General features: G+C 37.3%; 1 long non-coding RNA gene across 2 annotated transcripts in view; it reads left to right on the plus strand.

Annotated features, from left to right (window-relative positions):
• LOC116418598 overlaps positions 1-14270 on the plus strand; it is a 916691-nt gene that overhangs the window by 237894 nt on the left and 664527 nt on the right. For both annotated transcript variants that reach the window (XR_004228700.1, XR_004228701.1), the window contains exon 2: positions 3541-3624. This is a non-coding gene — a long non-coding RNA (uncharacterized LOC116418598). The remainder of the gene's footprint in view (positions 1-3540; positions 3625-14270) is intronic.

Raw genomic sequence — 14270 nt, forward strand, 5'->3', positions numbered from 1 at the left:
GTTGGCTTCATTTCTGGATGGTTTCAGGAGGCCAAGACTCAACTCAGCACTGCTAGGCTACATGCTATAAACTCAGGAGGCTGGTACCAAACCCATAGTTTTATTCTCTGGCCTTTTGAGGTTTAAGCACCTGATACGCTGGAGAGGTCAGAGTGTTCCAAGTCTGCTAGCAATAGCACTCTGATGGGGCTGCTGGGAAAAGCACTCCGGTGGTGCAGTGGTGGGCTCCCGTGCACATCTGTGCTGGCAAGGTGGTGGCAGGTCTGCACACACACGTATGCTGGCAGGGCAGGCGGGGAGGTTGCAGGTGATTGCACACTGGTTGGGGAAGGCTGTGGGTCAGTGTCTGCTGGTGGATGTCCATTTGCCGAAGCACTCCAGTGATTAGGCGGGGTATGCTGGTGAAAGAGCTATGGCATTGGTTGTGCTCCAAGTGGCTTCAGCCAGGCAGGAATCTTGGGAGAGGCCAGAAGACGGGGGGTTTTCAGATCAGATTGTTTCTTTCACGTGGGCAAGACAGCCTTGCCCTGTCCAGTTCTGGCAGCTATTAATAACAAAGCCTAAAGTCACCTAGAGGAGTATGGCGAGTCTTAGGGGGTGGACGCCCATGGCCATGCTCCAGTGCAGCCAGTCCCAGGCCAAACCCTCTGGGCTCCACACAGGCTGGAGTTCTGTCTCTGCCAACTTGCTAGACAGTTCTCGCTGCCAGCTCAAATGTGCTTGGGAATCGTGGGGTCTCCCATAGCTAGGATCATGGAGGTCCATGGTGAAAGTGGGCCACTCCACACCCATTTCACTCATCCCTTTTCTAGGAGCTTCTCAGGGCCAGGAACAAGTCCTGGTGCTTGGCAACCAACCACAGCGTTCCCAGCCTCCTCCCCTATCATCCTAAGATTTGCATCTGTTGTATGTCTTCTTTCTAAAATGCCTTATTTTCTAAAAATCTGTTCAGAATATCCTGGTCTACTTGATGGTCTGGTCTCTTTTGGTGGTCGAAGCTCTTCCTGGTTGCATCTAGTTGGCCATCTTGGCTCCAATTGCTTTTTTTTTTTTTTTTTTCCTTAAAGCTAGACTAGGACTGGATCACAAACATTGGAGAAAATGCATAACAGCATTGAAGTTGAAAATGAGTGAGGAGAAAGATAAACTGTTCTTACATTTCTACTATACAAATGAAATCTGTTGGCATACCATAATTAGCTAAAGGTTAACTATAAATTGTTTTAGAATAGTGACTTAAAGGATACTTTCTGCTCAGAGATGTTTGGGTTTACTTTTACTTTCCATATTTACAACTTTCTAGCAAGGTAAATTTCTTCACTTTCATGTCTCGGCTTCATTATTTGTAATAGATTACTATAGTAATAGTGTTTATTTTATAGGCTTGTTTTTAGGATTATATAAACTAATACATATAAAATGTGAATCAAATAGCTTGATATTATTTTTTCATGTTTTGATTTGGAATTGATAGTTATGTTTTTTCACTTCTATTCTCCTATTCATTTTTTCATTACTTAAATAGTCATGGACATGTATTTTCATGTTACTATGCAAATGAATTTTAAGTAAATCTTTATATTTTCCTAGCATACTTCTCAGTTTCTGTCCACTCTCTAAGCACAGTATGAAGCCATATTGTCTTATTTTTTTTTCTACTTAGGAGACTGGTAAAATGAGTAAGATAAATTTTTCCTATCATAGATTTTAAGAAGCATTATATTAAGTGGAGGAAAAAATTCACGCTGTTGATATGCTATAGTGTTGGCATGTTGAAGCAACAGAACTTAATTAAGAATTCTAAAGTATAATCTTCAAATTGTCCTGGGAAAATGTCATTATTAGAAACTGTTCATCAAAGTCTTGACAAAGAAAGTCAGTTTTAGGAACAATTTATAATTTTCATCTATTATATAGCAAGGAGTTTCCATTATTTCAGACTTCCAGTATTTCATTAAGGGTAATGCCAACTTTCAAGGAGAATTTCAAGTCGTAATAATCTAAACATGGTACAAAGATTAATCAACGTTAGAAATTGTAGACATTTTCAAAGATACATCTAGGTTCTCTATTCCTGTTTTAGTAGACAAAAGAATAAGAGGAATCATTTACATCAATGCTAACATTCGATTTAATCATGCTTTATGAAATAATTAGAAAGCAAACATTTCCCTTTGCAATTAAATATATTTAAAACAACCATGTAAAGAAAGACAAGATTTACATGCTGTTATTTGTGAACTATCATACCTCAGAAGCGACAGAAATATCCTATATTATTTATCTTTAAAATTTTGAAATTTATTTTTATATTTTAAATTTATTTTAAAATTTTCATTAAATTTTGAATGCAGAAAAATATGTCCGCTTATTAGAAAACTACAATGATCTTTTAGCTATATCTTTGAGTATTTATCTTCATTCCTAAATAACATGCTTTTATTCTTACTTCTTGATTTTCTGCCTATAAATATTATTGATTGACATTCCAGAAAGAAAAATGAAAATTCCGTTCTCTTTTTTTCCTCCATCCTCACATATTCAGACTTCCTCTTGTAAGTTAGTGCAATCTTCAGTCTTCAGTATTTACATTAGTATAACTGTGTAAACACTATCTATAACTGAGCTGCATCATATATTGTGATTGTTTTTTGCAAAATATTTTTTCTGATACTAATAATTGCCTTATGTTATAGTTACCTAGTTTTATACATACGTATCACTAACTCAACTTCTCTCGCTAATTAATTATCTAAATTCTCCCTAATGCATTCATGTATTTCATTTTTTTCTGAAGAAATCTCTCTGAATTGGACTGGTTATTTCCCCTGCATGGTGCATATGGGTCATTCTGGCATATGTTTGTCTCTGAGTTTTATGTTTCCTGTATTCTACTTCCTCCCCTATTCTGGTTTACATCCTTCATTTTGATATAACACATTTTTCAGTAACCAAATGAGAAAGAGATGCTAGGAGATAAAATTTTGAGTTTTTGCATATCTGAAAAAGTCTTTTAATTGATAACTTGGCTAAGTGTAGAATTACAGGTTGGGTATTGTGTTCCTTCAAAAGTTTGGTGGTATTGCTCCATTGCCTACAGGCTTCTTATTTTGCTGTTGGGAAGTCAGAAATAGTCTCATTTCTGATCCTTTTGTATATGACCTGGTTTTTCTTCCTCTCTGGAAGCTCACAGTGTCTTCATTTTGTCTCCATGCTGTTAAATTCTATGGTAAAGTTCCCTTGGTGAGGGCCTGATTTAATCTATTGTGCTGCATAGTTGGCAGGTCTTTCCAATCTGGAAATCCATCTGGAAAGTTTTGCTGAATTTTATTTTTTGATGATTTCTTCTCCTTCATTATCACCCTTCATGTTCTGGGACTCTATAACTGTTTATTCATGTTGGAACTGTTGGCTTCATCCTTACTTTTCTTATCCTCTGATTTTTCATTTCTTTGTCTTTTTGCTTTACATTAAGTATTTTTTTCTCAATTTAGTCTTCCAATATTTAATCTAGTTTTTCATTTCTTTCTCATCCCCTAGAGATGAACCATCTAATCTCCTGCCTGGAGTATTGAAGCCTGGCTACTGTGACTGTGGGGAAGGGATTAATGGTCTCAGCATTCAGTAAGTGAATGTTCCCTCAACTCTCTTATTTCCTATATGTTACCTATACCTGCCACTGTGCCCAGTGCTCTTTTCACAGCCTTACAAGTTCTATCTGCATGCTTCTCTACCCTGCTCTCCTGCTCTGTGTTTCAGGAGTCTGACCTCTATTGACATTGTCATTTCAGGGTTTGGTTTGGCCAGTGGAAGGGAAGTGGCTGTATTCCTGTGTCCAAGGGCACGGGGTGTCTTTTTCCTATAACCACAGGTCTTTCTGGATTCTAGATAATGGATCTCTCCATTATCTTTCAGCCCTACTACTGGTAGCCACCTACTGCTCTTGCTAGCCCCAGATCCTTCACCAATCTCAGGGGTGTTAGTTTCCCTTTGTTAATTAAACAAAACACAAGTACTTAAAGTGATGCATAAAGTCAAAGTACAGAGATACTCTGCTTTAAACTAATGAGATAAGAACTTGAAACGTTTGTTAACAGATATTTGAGGAATGATTATTTATAAAGAATGATTTATTTCTTTATATAGAATTCATCACAAAAAGTAATTTTTGTTAAGTGCACTTAAAATATAATTTTCCTCGTGAAATTTACTTCATCCACAACTTTACACAGCATATCAACTGATTAAGATAGGAAGGGAACTGAGAAAAAAAGAAGATTAGTGAGAAGGGGAAAATGAGAGGGAAGACTTTCAAACTGAGTGTGAGAGCCTTCAGGTTTTCAATACTGCCATGGCAGAATGTATGCTATCTAGGAACTATAGTTCTTCTATCATTTAGTTTAAAATTTCAACTCTTAAATGCTCAGCCAAAATAAGTAATGTTAGTGGCATGGAGAATGGATTGATGAGGAAGCAGTTTTATAACTCTAGGGCATGGCTAAAATCTGATATGGCAAGCGCTGGAAAACACAACTTCTTTTACTTTTAAGGTGCTTCCATTTGTCATTACTGATTAAGGGCTGTCTGGATTGGCTCTCCTGGTCAGTTAAATTATCCTAAGAGCTATCTCATTACTAGGAAATGCTCACATGAGATGAGAATCCCTTTTATTCCCATGTTGAGGCATAGAAAACGGACCTTTTGAAGAAAAAAATGTAGCTTAAATATAATTTACCTCATCTGCTAAGGACATTATCATTTCTTAATCATTACATAAGCCACATTTTACATAGTGGTTAAATGCGGACTAACTAAAAGCTTCAGTGTTTCAAGGCTGTTTATTAAAGCTGTTATTCTGTTAAGTAAAAGGTGTGAATTGGAAAATTTTGATAACCATTGACATAGGGGAAATACGGTGGTAGATTACTTTACAAAATTTCACCGATAGTGAATTTGTACAAATCGCCATGTCTATGATAACTTTGTTACTCAGTATGTGGTTTGCAGATCAGCAGCTGGGCATCACCTGGAAAATGGTTGGAAATGTTAAAAGGTCAGAAATCGTCTTATTTCTGATCCTTTGTACGTGACCTGGATCCACTGAATCATACCCACTGAATCAGGGGTATTTCCACAAGACTCTCAGGCGTACATGTCAACATTTGTGATGCATGACTGAAGCGCAGTAGTCACTGAAGCCCTGATCTGTTACCTAACCCAGGAGAATCATGTTTTCCAATGGCAGCAGTGCCTTAAAAAGTGTGTACAATAGCACAGAATTTTCATTTGCATTTAATCCAAGGGTTACTTGGGCTAATTTTAAACTTAAATATCAAGGAAGATTACCAAGAAGGGATTATATGATATCAAGAAAGGTGATGTTATTATTTGAAAGTATATAATTAAAATTCTTACAGGAACAACTTTCCAAATGAGAAAATTTCCTCCCTCTCTGATCTTCCTTCTCACAAACATATCTATATTCTATATGTAATGCTGGATTTTTCTCTAAATAAAACTTAAGCTCTCTCTTTCTCCAGAAGGCACAGGACATTCAAGAGCTGAGAGGTTCAAATAAGCTGCTGCTTCTTTCACGTATCTCTAATGTGAAATGTTTAGAATAATTAGCCTAATTTATATTGCACTTACAAACAACTGATACCACCTTTTAAACATGCTATAGAAAAGTAAACTGGAGGTTTTTGGAAAGAATGGTTTTTCTTTATTTTGCTTCTCCTTTATTTGAAATTCCGGCATACCTAAAATATGCTAGAGCAACGCAGCGATTTAAGGGCTAATTTCCCCTATAGTGTGGATCTCCTCCTACTCCCTCCTTTATTTTTACTTATTTATTTATTTTGAGATGGAGTTTCACTCTTGTTGCCCAGGCTGGAGTGCAATGGCACGATCTCGGCTCACTGCAACCTCCGCCTCTGGGGTTCAAGCAGTTCTCCTGCCTCAGCCTCCCAATTAGCTGGGATTACAGGCATGTGCCACCATGCCCGGCCAATTTTTTGTATTTTTAGTAGAGACAGGGTTTCTCCATGTTAGCTAGGATGGTCTTGAACTCCCAGTCTCAGGTGATCCGCCCACCTCAGCCTCCCAATGTGCTGGGATTACAGGCGTGAGCCAATGTGCCCAGCTCTCCCTCTTTTATTTTAATAAACATGTATTGGCTATCTACTGTGTGCCATGAATGACAATACGGAGACTAAATCTCTACCCTAGAGTTGCTCACAATCTCTTGTAGAAGGTCAAATACACCATTATAATGCCATATTATAAATGCTATCACAGGGTTGGCAACATATGATGGAAAATAGAAGAAGAAGGGGCTAATTCAGTCTTGAGAATCAATGACTGATTCATAAAAGAGGTGACTGCTTTTGGCATCTTGTTAGCATGTGATTTATGATACAGATATACACAAATGTTGGCTTGTGCTTTCAGAGAAGGTGGTTGAATGAATCTTTAAGTAGAGCCAAGCTGATATTGGCAGGTTCGTTCAGACTGAGCTCTGTCCAAAATGTAACTTGATAGATAGGATTAGAATAAAATAACCTCTGCTAATATGATAAAACAAAAGTGAATGGTCTTTTGAATGAATCTGAATGATTAGCTTTATAATATTTACCCCTCACCCTGAACAGTAGTAATATTTGCTGCAGTGGAGACGGGGGGGGGGGGGGCATTAGTAGGATAATCACAATGATAACAGCTGATACGTGCATTTTACGTAGTGCTTTCATACTCATTACCTTATTTAATTTTCACAACAACCCCGTGAGGTAGGTGTTATTTGCGTTTCCTAGTTGAAAAAATGGTCAAAGTAGGTGGCAGAGCCTAAAAACAAAACCACGTCTTTAAATCTCTAAGATTAATATTCTTTCTACTTGAACCAGAACCACAACTTTCAAAAGTCTCCCTTCATTCCAGAGATTATAAAGAACCCTCTCCCCTGACCTGAGGGTGCTTCATTGGCAAGGGTTGCTGAATGTCTAGGGGTGAAAAGTGGGCCTTTTCTCTAAAACAGAAGCTGTTATTTCCCCTGCCAAGCCAGTCCTCCTTCTCTGTTGGTTCCATGGTGATCAGCACAATATGGTGATTTGAAGTTGGGGATAAAGGCAGAGTGGAATTGAAAATTCCACTCTTTTAACCCTCCTGGAGCTAAAAGTCTTGCATTATGATTGACATTGTCCATCTCAGTTTGAGGAAGACCTGACCACTGCCTGGAATATAAATGCAGTAGGAGGGATTGGTAAGAATCAGAGAAGATGACCACTTTGCAGCTAAAATTCTAGTCAATGTTAGGGGACTGAAAGGCAAATCATAAAACCAAGGCAGAGGCCCAGTCAATTGGCCTGATCTAACATGGCAAGGGCAGGGACAGCACTTCAGTTCAATGACATGTAGGAATCCTATTTTTAGGCAGGAGCTAAGAATGCACAGTATGTCTTCAAAATAGAGAATTCCTTCAAGATATGCCAGGCTTATGATAAAAAGACTTATTTTTAATGTTTTTAATTTTAGGCAAGAGTCTTTGAAAACTGCTGGCATTATTTAGGACTGGCTTGAGCTTTAGCGATTCTCAAATCTATAGGATTGAGCAAAGCTGGGAAAAGTGTAATTTGTTCTGAGATTAATGGATTATCACACACATTAATTTATAATTTTATTTATAATTAAATAATTTATTATTTATATCATATATTGACTCACCAGAAGTATGATCCATTGGCAAAGATCAAATTCATCAGATTTAATGTAAAAATCTATGATGGTATTTGTGGTAGACAGAATAATATCCCCCAAAAGATGCCCATGTTCTACTCTCTGGTGCTTGTGAATATGTTACCTTACATGACAAAACAGACTTTTCAAATGTGACTACAGTTATCTTGAGATGGGGGAGATTATACTGAATTATCCAAGTAGGCCCAATTTAAGGACCCAATCACATGGGTCCTTAAAATTGAAGAACATTTCCTGGTTGTAGTCAGAAAGAAAGATGGAAGCAGGAGAATGATTCAACACCCAGTTGCTAGTTCTGAGATACTGGGAGTATCTGAGATACTGGGAGTGTTTAGAGAATGAATTCTGCCAAGAACCATAATGAGCGAGGAAACAAATCTTCCACTAGATCCTCCAGAAAGGAACACAGCCCTGCTAATGCCTTCATTTTTACCTGGTGAGACTGATGTTGGACTTCTTGCCTACAGAACAGTAAGATAACAGAATTGTGTTGTTTTAAGCCAGCATGTTTGTGGTAATTTGTTTTGGCAGCAATATGAAACCCATATAATTATGCTGTATGAGTTAGAGATTTATAAATTGTAAGCTCCTCACAGGCAAGGATTTCTGTTTTGTTCAGTGACATATATCAAGTGATCATAACAGTGCCTAGGACATAGTTGATGCCCAATAAGTGTTAGTTGAATTTATTTATTTATTGGTTATTCCATCAACAAATATTTATTGAGTGCCTATGCATACATGGTTGGTGTGCTAGATGTTGCATGGGGATGTAAAGATATAAAAGACATTTTTTCATGAAATCTCAGTCAAGAAGGCTTAGATCAGTCTTGAGCAAGAATAGGAGTCAGGAAATTATAGCTTGCAGGCCAAATCTTACCCACTGCTTATTTTTGTAAATAAAGTTTTGTTGAAATACAGTCATGCTCATTAGTTTATATATCGTCTTTGGCCACTTTCATACTATAGTGGCAGAGTAGAGTACTTGTGTAGTTGTGACAGAGACCATATGACCCACAAAGCCAAAATTGTTTACTATCTGGTCTTTTACAGAAAATAGTAAAAACAAACCTGTCAACGCCTGAGTTAGAACCCCATCTTCGTGGGTTGCTAGCTGTGTACTTCCAGAAAAGTGTATAACCTCTTTAAGCTTCTCTCTTCTATGAAATTGAGGTGGTAGTATTTTTCTCATAGGGTGGTTGTGAGAATTAAATGTTGAGTGAGAATTAAATGATGGCTTCCAGTCCTCAGTATAGAGGAATAATTCAGTAAACAGTAGTTAAGATTTTTTTTAAAGACAATTTTGAGAGCAGTTTTAGGGTCACAACAAAATGGAAAGGAAGATACAGAGATACCCCATAAACCTTATATCCTATACATGCATAGTCTCCCCGCTTATAAACATCCACCACCACTGCTACATTGGTTAAAACCAATGAACTTCACTGAGACATCATTATCACTGAGAGTCCACAGTTTACATGGGTGTTGTGCATTCTGTGCCTTTGAACAAATGTATTAATGGCATGTATCCACCATTATACTATCATACAGAGTATTTTCACTGCCCTAGAATTCCTCCGTACTCTACCTATTCATTCTTCCCTTTCCCCTAACACCTGGAAACCCACTGATCTTTTTACTACCTCCGTAGTTTTGCCTTTTCTAGAATGTCATATAGTTAGAATAATATAGTCTGTCACCTTTTCATATTGGCTTCTTTCACTTAGTAATATGAATTTAAGTTTCCTCAATGTCTTTCCATAGTTTGATAGCTCATTTCTTTTTAGCATGTGAATAATATTCCATTGTCTCAATGTCTCACAGTTTATTCATTCACATACTAAAGGATGTCTTGGTAGCTTCCACGTTTTGGCAATTAATAAAGCTGCTATAAACATCTGTGTACAAATTTCTGTAGGGATATAGCTTTTCTACTCCTTTGGGTAAATAACAAGGAGATGATTGCTAGATTCTATAGTAAAGTATGTTTAGTTTTGGAAGAAATCACCAAACTGTCTTCCAAAGTGGCTGTGCCATTTTACATTTCTACCAGCAAAGAATGAGAATTCCTGTGCTCCACATCATTGCGAGCATTTGCTGTTTTCACTGTTCTGGGTTATGGCCATCCTAATAGATGTATAGTGGTATCACATTGTTGTTTTAATTTGCCTTTCCCTAATGACACATGAGGTGGAGCATATTTTCAATATCATACTGCAAGTCCTAGCTAGCAAAAAGATAAGAAAAGGAAATAAGAGATACATAGATTGAGAATAAAGACATAAAACTGTTCTTATTTGTAGATGACGTATTTGTCAATGTTGAAAATCTGAAAGAATTGACAAAATCTGGCTGGAACTAATAAGCTATTATAGCAAGGTTGCAGGATATACAGTTAATATCCAAAAATTAATTGCTCTCCTATATACGGACAATGGACACGTAAGAGTTGAAATTTAAAAACACAATATTATTTGCTTTAGCACCCCCAAAATGAAAGACTTAGGTATAAATCTAATGAAACATGTACAGAATCTATATGAGGAAAGCTACAAAACTCTGATTAAAGAAATCGTCTTTTCATATGCATATTGACTTCTCATCTCTAGCTATGAAAATTCTAGATAACATTTTCTTCTACTATAAGGCTGTTTCGTCTAAATTGAAAATCTGTTGTTTAATGTAGCCACTTTCATCAACGATTTTAGCTAGATCCTCCTGATAACTTGCCACAGCTTCTACACCAGCACTTACTGCTTTACTTTGCACTTTTATGTTATAGAGATAGCTTCTCCTCTCCTCTCCTCTCCTCTCCTCTCCTCCCCTCCCCCCCCTCCCCCCCCCTCCCCTCTCCTCCCCTCCCCTCCCTCTTCTTCTCAAGACAGAATCTTGCTCTGTCACACAAGCCGGAGTGCAGTAGTGCGATCTTGGCTTACTGCAGCCTCAGCCTCCTGGGTTCAAGCGATGCTACTGGCTCAGCCTCCTGAGTAGCTGGGAGCACAGGCACATGCCACCACATCCGGCTCATTTTGATATTTTTAGTAGAGACGAGGTTTCACCATGTTGGCCAGGCTGGTCTCGAACTCCTGATCTCAGGTGATCCACCCACCTGGGCCTCCCAAAGTGCTGGGATTACAGGTGTGAGCCACTGCATCTGGCCTCTTTTCTTAAACCTCATGAACCAACTTCTCCTAGCTTCACACTTTTCTTCTCAGCTTCCTCACTTCTCTCAGCCTTCATAGAATTGAAGAGAGCTGGGCCCTTCTTATGGATTAGGCCTTTGCTTAAGGGAATGTTGTGGCTAGTTTGATCTTCTATCCAGACCACTCAAACTTTCTCCATATCAGCAATAAGGCTGTTTTGCTTTCTTATCATTTATGTGTTCATTGGAGTAGTACTTTTAACGTCATTCAAGAACTTTTCCTTTGCATTCACAACTTGGCCAACTGTTTGGCACAAGAGTCCTATCTTTTGGCTTATCTTGGCTTTTGACGTGCCTTCCTCACTAAGTGTAATCATTTCTAGCTTTGGAATTAAAGTGAGAGACATATGACTCTTCCTTTCACTTGAACACTTAGAGGCCATTGTAGGGTTATTAATTGTCCTAATTTCAATATTTTTGTTTCTTAGGGAATAGGGAGGCCCAAGGAAAGAGAAAGAGATGGGTGAATGGCCGTTGGTGAAGCAGTCAGAACGTATACAACATTTATCTGTTATTTGCCGTCTTATATGGGCATGGTTCATGGCACCCCAAAACAATTACAAGAGTAACATAAAAGGTCACTGATGACAGATCATCATGGCAGATATAATAATAATGAACAATTTTGAAATATTATGAGAATTAGCAAAATGTGACTCAAAGACATAAAGTGAGGACATGCTGTTGAAAAAATGGCACCGATGGACTTGCTTAATGCAGGGTTGCTACAGACTTTCAATTGGTAAAAACATGCAATTTTTTTTTTTTACAAATGGGATGCAATTTGTAATAAAATGGAATGCAATAAAATGAACTATGCCTGTATATAAGCACACACACACACACACCACACACACACTATATATATTTAGATATATACACATATATATGTATACATACACATACAAGTATGTGTAATGAAATACATTGTTGCTAGTATGATTTTGATCTGTTAGATGTTAGATCAATTAAGAATAACAAAAGTAATAGTTTTCATTTTACCGGCACTCATTCCTTCTTCAATGCCCTTTCTTTATATAGATATGTTTCTGATCTGTATTTCTTTCTTTCTCTCTAAAGAACTTAATATTTCTTGCAAAGCAGGTCTATTGGTAACAAATTACTTCAATTTTTGTTTGTCTAAGAAAGACTTGATTTCTGCCTTATTTTCGAAGGATAATTTTGTAGACTATGGACTTTTAGGTTGGTGGGCCTTTTTTTCTCTCAGCACTAAGTATTTCATTCTACTCTCTTCTTGCTTGCATGGTTTCTGAAGAGAAGTCAGATGTGTTTCTTATCTTTGTTTCTCTGTATATAAGGTGTTTTTCCCCTCTGGCTTCTCTTAGGATTTTTTTAAAAAAGTCTTTGACTTCCTGTAGTTTGAAAATGATATGCCTAGGTGTAGTTTTTTTTTTTTTTTTTTTTTTTTGACATTTATTCTGCTTGGTGTTTTCTGAGCTTCATGTATGTGTGGTTAGGTTTCTGACATTAATTTGGAAAAATTCTCAGTCATTATTTTTTCAAATACTTTTTTCTGTTCCTTTCTCTTTGTCTTCTTTTTCTAGTATTCCCAATATATGTATGTTACACCTTTTACAGTTGTCCCACAGTTCTTGAATATTGTGTTCTGATTTTTAAATTCAATCTTATCTTTTTCTTAAATTCTTTTTATCTTTTTATTTTATTTTTATGTTTAGACTTTGTTATCTTTGCTTTTCACTTTTAAAAATTTCTATTGGTATATTCTCAAGCTTGGCGATTCTTTTCACAGCTGTTTTCAGTCTACTAATAAGCCCATCAAAGGCATTCTTCATTTCTGTTACAGCGTTGTTGATTTTAGCATTTCTTTTTGGTTCTTTCTTAGGATTTGTATTTCTCTATGCTTACATTGCCCATCTGTTTTTTGCATGCTGTCTATTTTAACCAGTAGAGCCTCTAGCGTATTTGATTTTATGATTAATGTTTTAAATTCCTTGTTTGATAATTCCAACATCCCTGCCATATCTGGTTCTGATGTTTACTCTGTCTCTTCAACCTGTGTGGTTTTTTTTTTTTTTTTTTTTTTTACTTTTTAGTATGCCTTCTATTTTTTTTTATTGACAGCCAGATATTGAGAACTAGGTAAAAGGAACTGCTGTAAATAGGACTTTAGTAATGTGGTGGTAAAGTGTATGGGGAGGAAGCATTCTATAATCCTATGATTATATCTCAGTCTTTTAATGAGCCTATGCCTCTGGACTGTGAACTTCACAAATGTTTCTCAGTTTTGTTTTCTCCTCTTAGATTGGGCAGGATGGCCAGAGTGGACCAGAGTTGAGTATTTTCCTTCTCCCAGGTCAGTTAGGTACTGATAAAACCCCTGCTTCCTATTACTGGGTCCCCTTGGGGTTTTGTTTTTGTTTTTGGTTTTGTTTTTTGTTTCTTTTTGAGATGAAGTCTCGCTCTGTTGCCCAGGCTGGAGTACAATGGCATGGTCTCGGCTCACTGCAACCTCCGCCTCCTGGGTTCAAGTGATTCTCCTGCATCAGCCTCCCGAGTAGCTGGGTCTACAAGTGCACGCCACCACACCCAGCTAATTTTTGTATTTTTAGTAGAGATGATGTTTTACTATGTTGGCCATGCTGGTCTTGAACTCCTGACCTTGTGATCCACCCGCCTCAGCCTCCCAAAGTGCTGGGATTACAGGTGTGAGCCACCACACCTGGGCCACCTTGGAGCTTTTAACTCCATGGTGTCCATGCCTTGCCTACAGCAATTTGTCAATTTGTGTTTGTCCATGCCCTATCTACAGCAATTTGTCAATTTCAGTCCAGATATTCCTGCATCAGTTTTGGTTCCCAAAGAGGTTTCTACTCTGCTATGTTGTGATTCTCTGTATCTACCTATCTGTCTCTTCAGTTTTGGGGGCAGCAGTTTGTCTTGTGACCACACTTCTCTTATGGATCTAAGAAGAATTGTTGGTTTTTCAGTTTGTTCAGGTTTTTACTTGTTAGGACGAAGTGATGACTTCCAAATTCCTTAAAGTTATGATTTAAAAAAATGGATTCTACTGTTATCCTCCTGCTTGCTATCACCACTGCTACCATAATCAAGTTGTATAAGAAAGACATGACCATGAAAGGTGTTGTGGAAAATTATATATATGTATATCTATAATGTTTTCTAGAAAATTATATATAAATATTTAATATATATATTAAGTAAATATATATATTTACCTATGAAAACTCAGATCCACTTTGCTTCCTTGGAATTATTATGTTTCCTTGGAATTATACAATGTTGTCAGCACCTACTGTTTAGCTGACAACAT

Source organism: Piliocolobus tephrosceles, chromosome Y, assembly GCF_002776525.5.
Source record: "Piliocolobus tephrosceles isolate RC106 chromosome Y, ASM277652v3, whole genome shotgun sequence".
NCBI lineage: Eukaryota > Metazoa > Chordata > Mammalia > Primates > Cercopithecidae > Piliocolobus > Piliocolobus tephrosceles.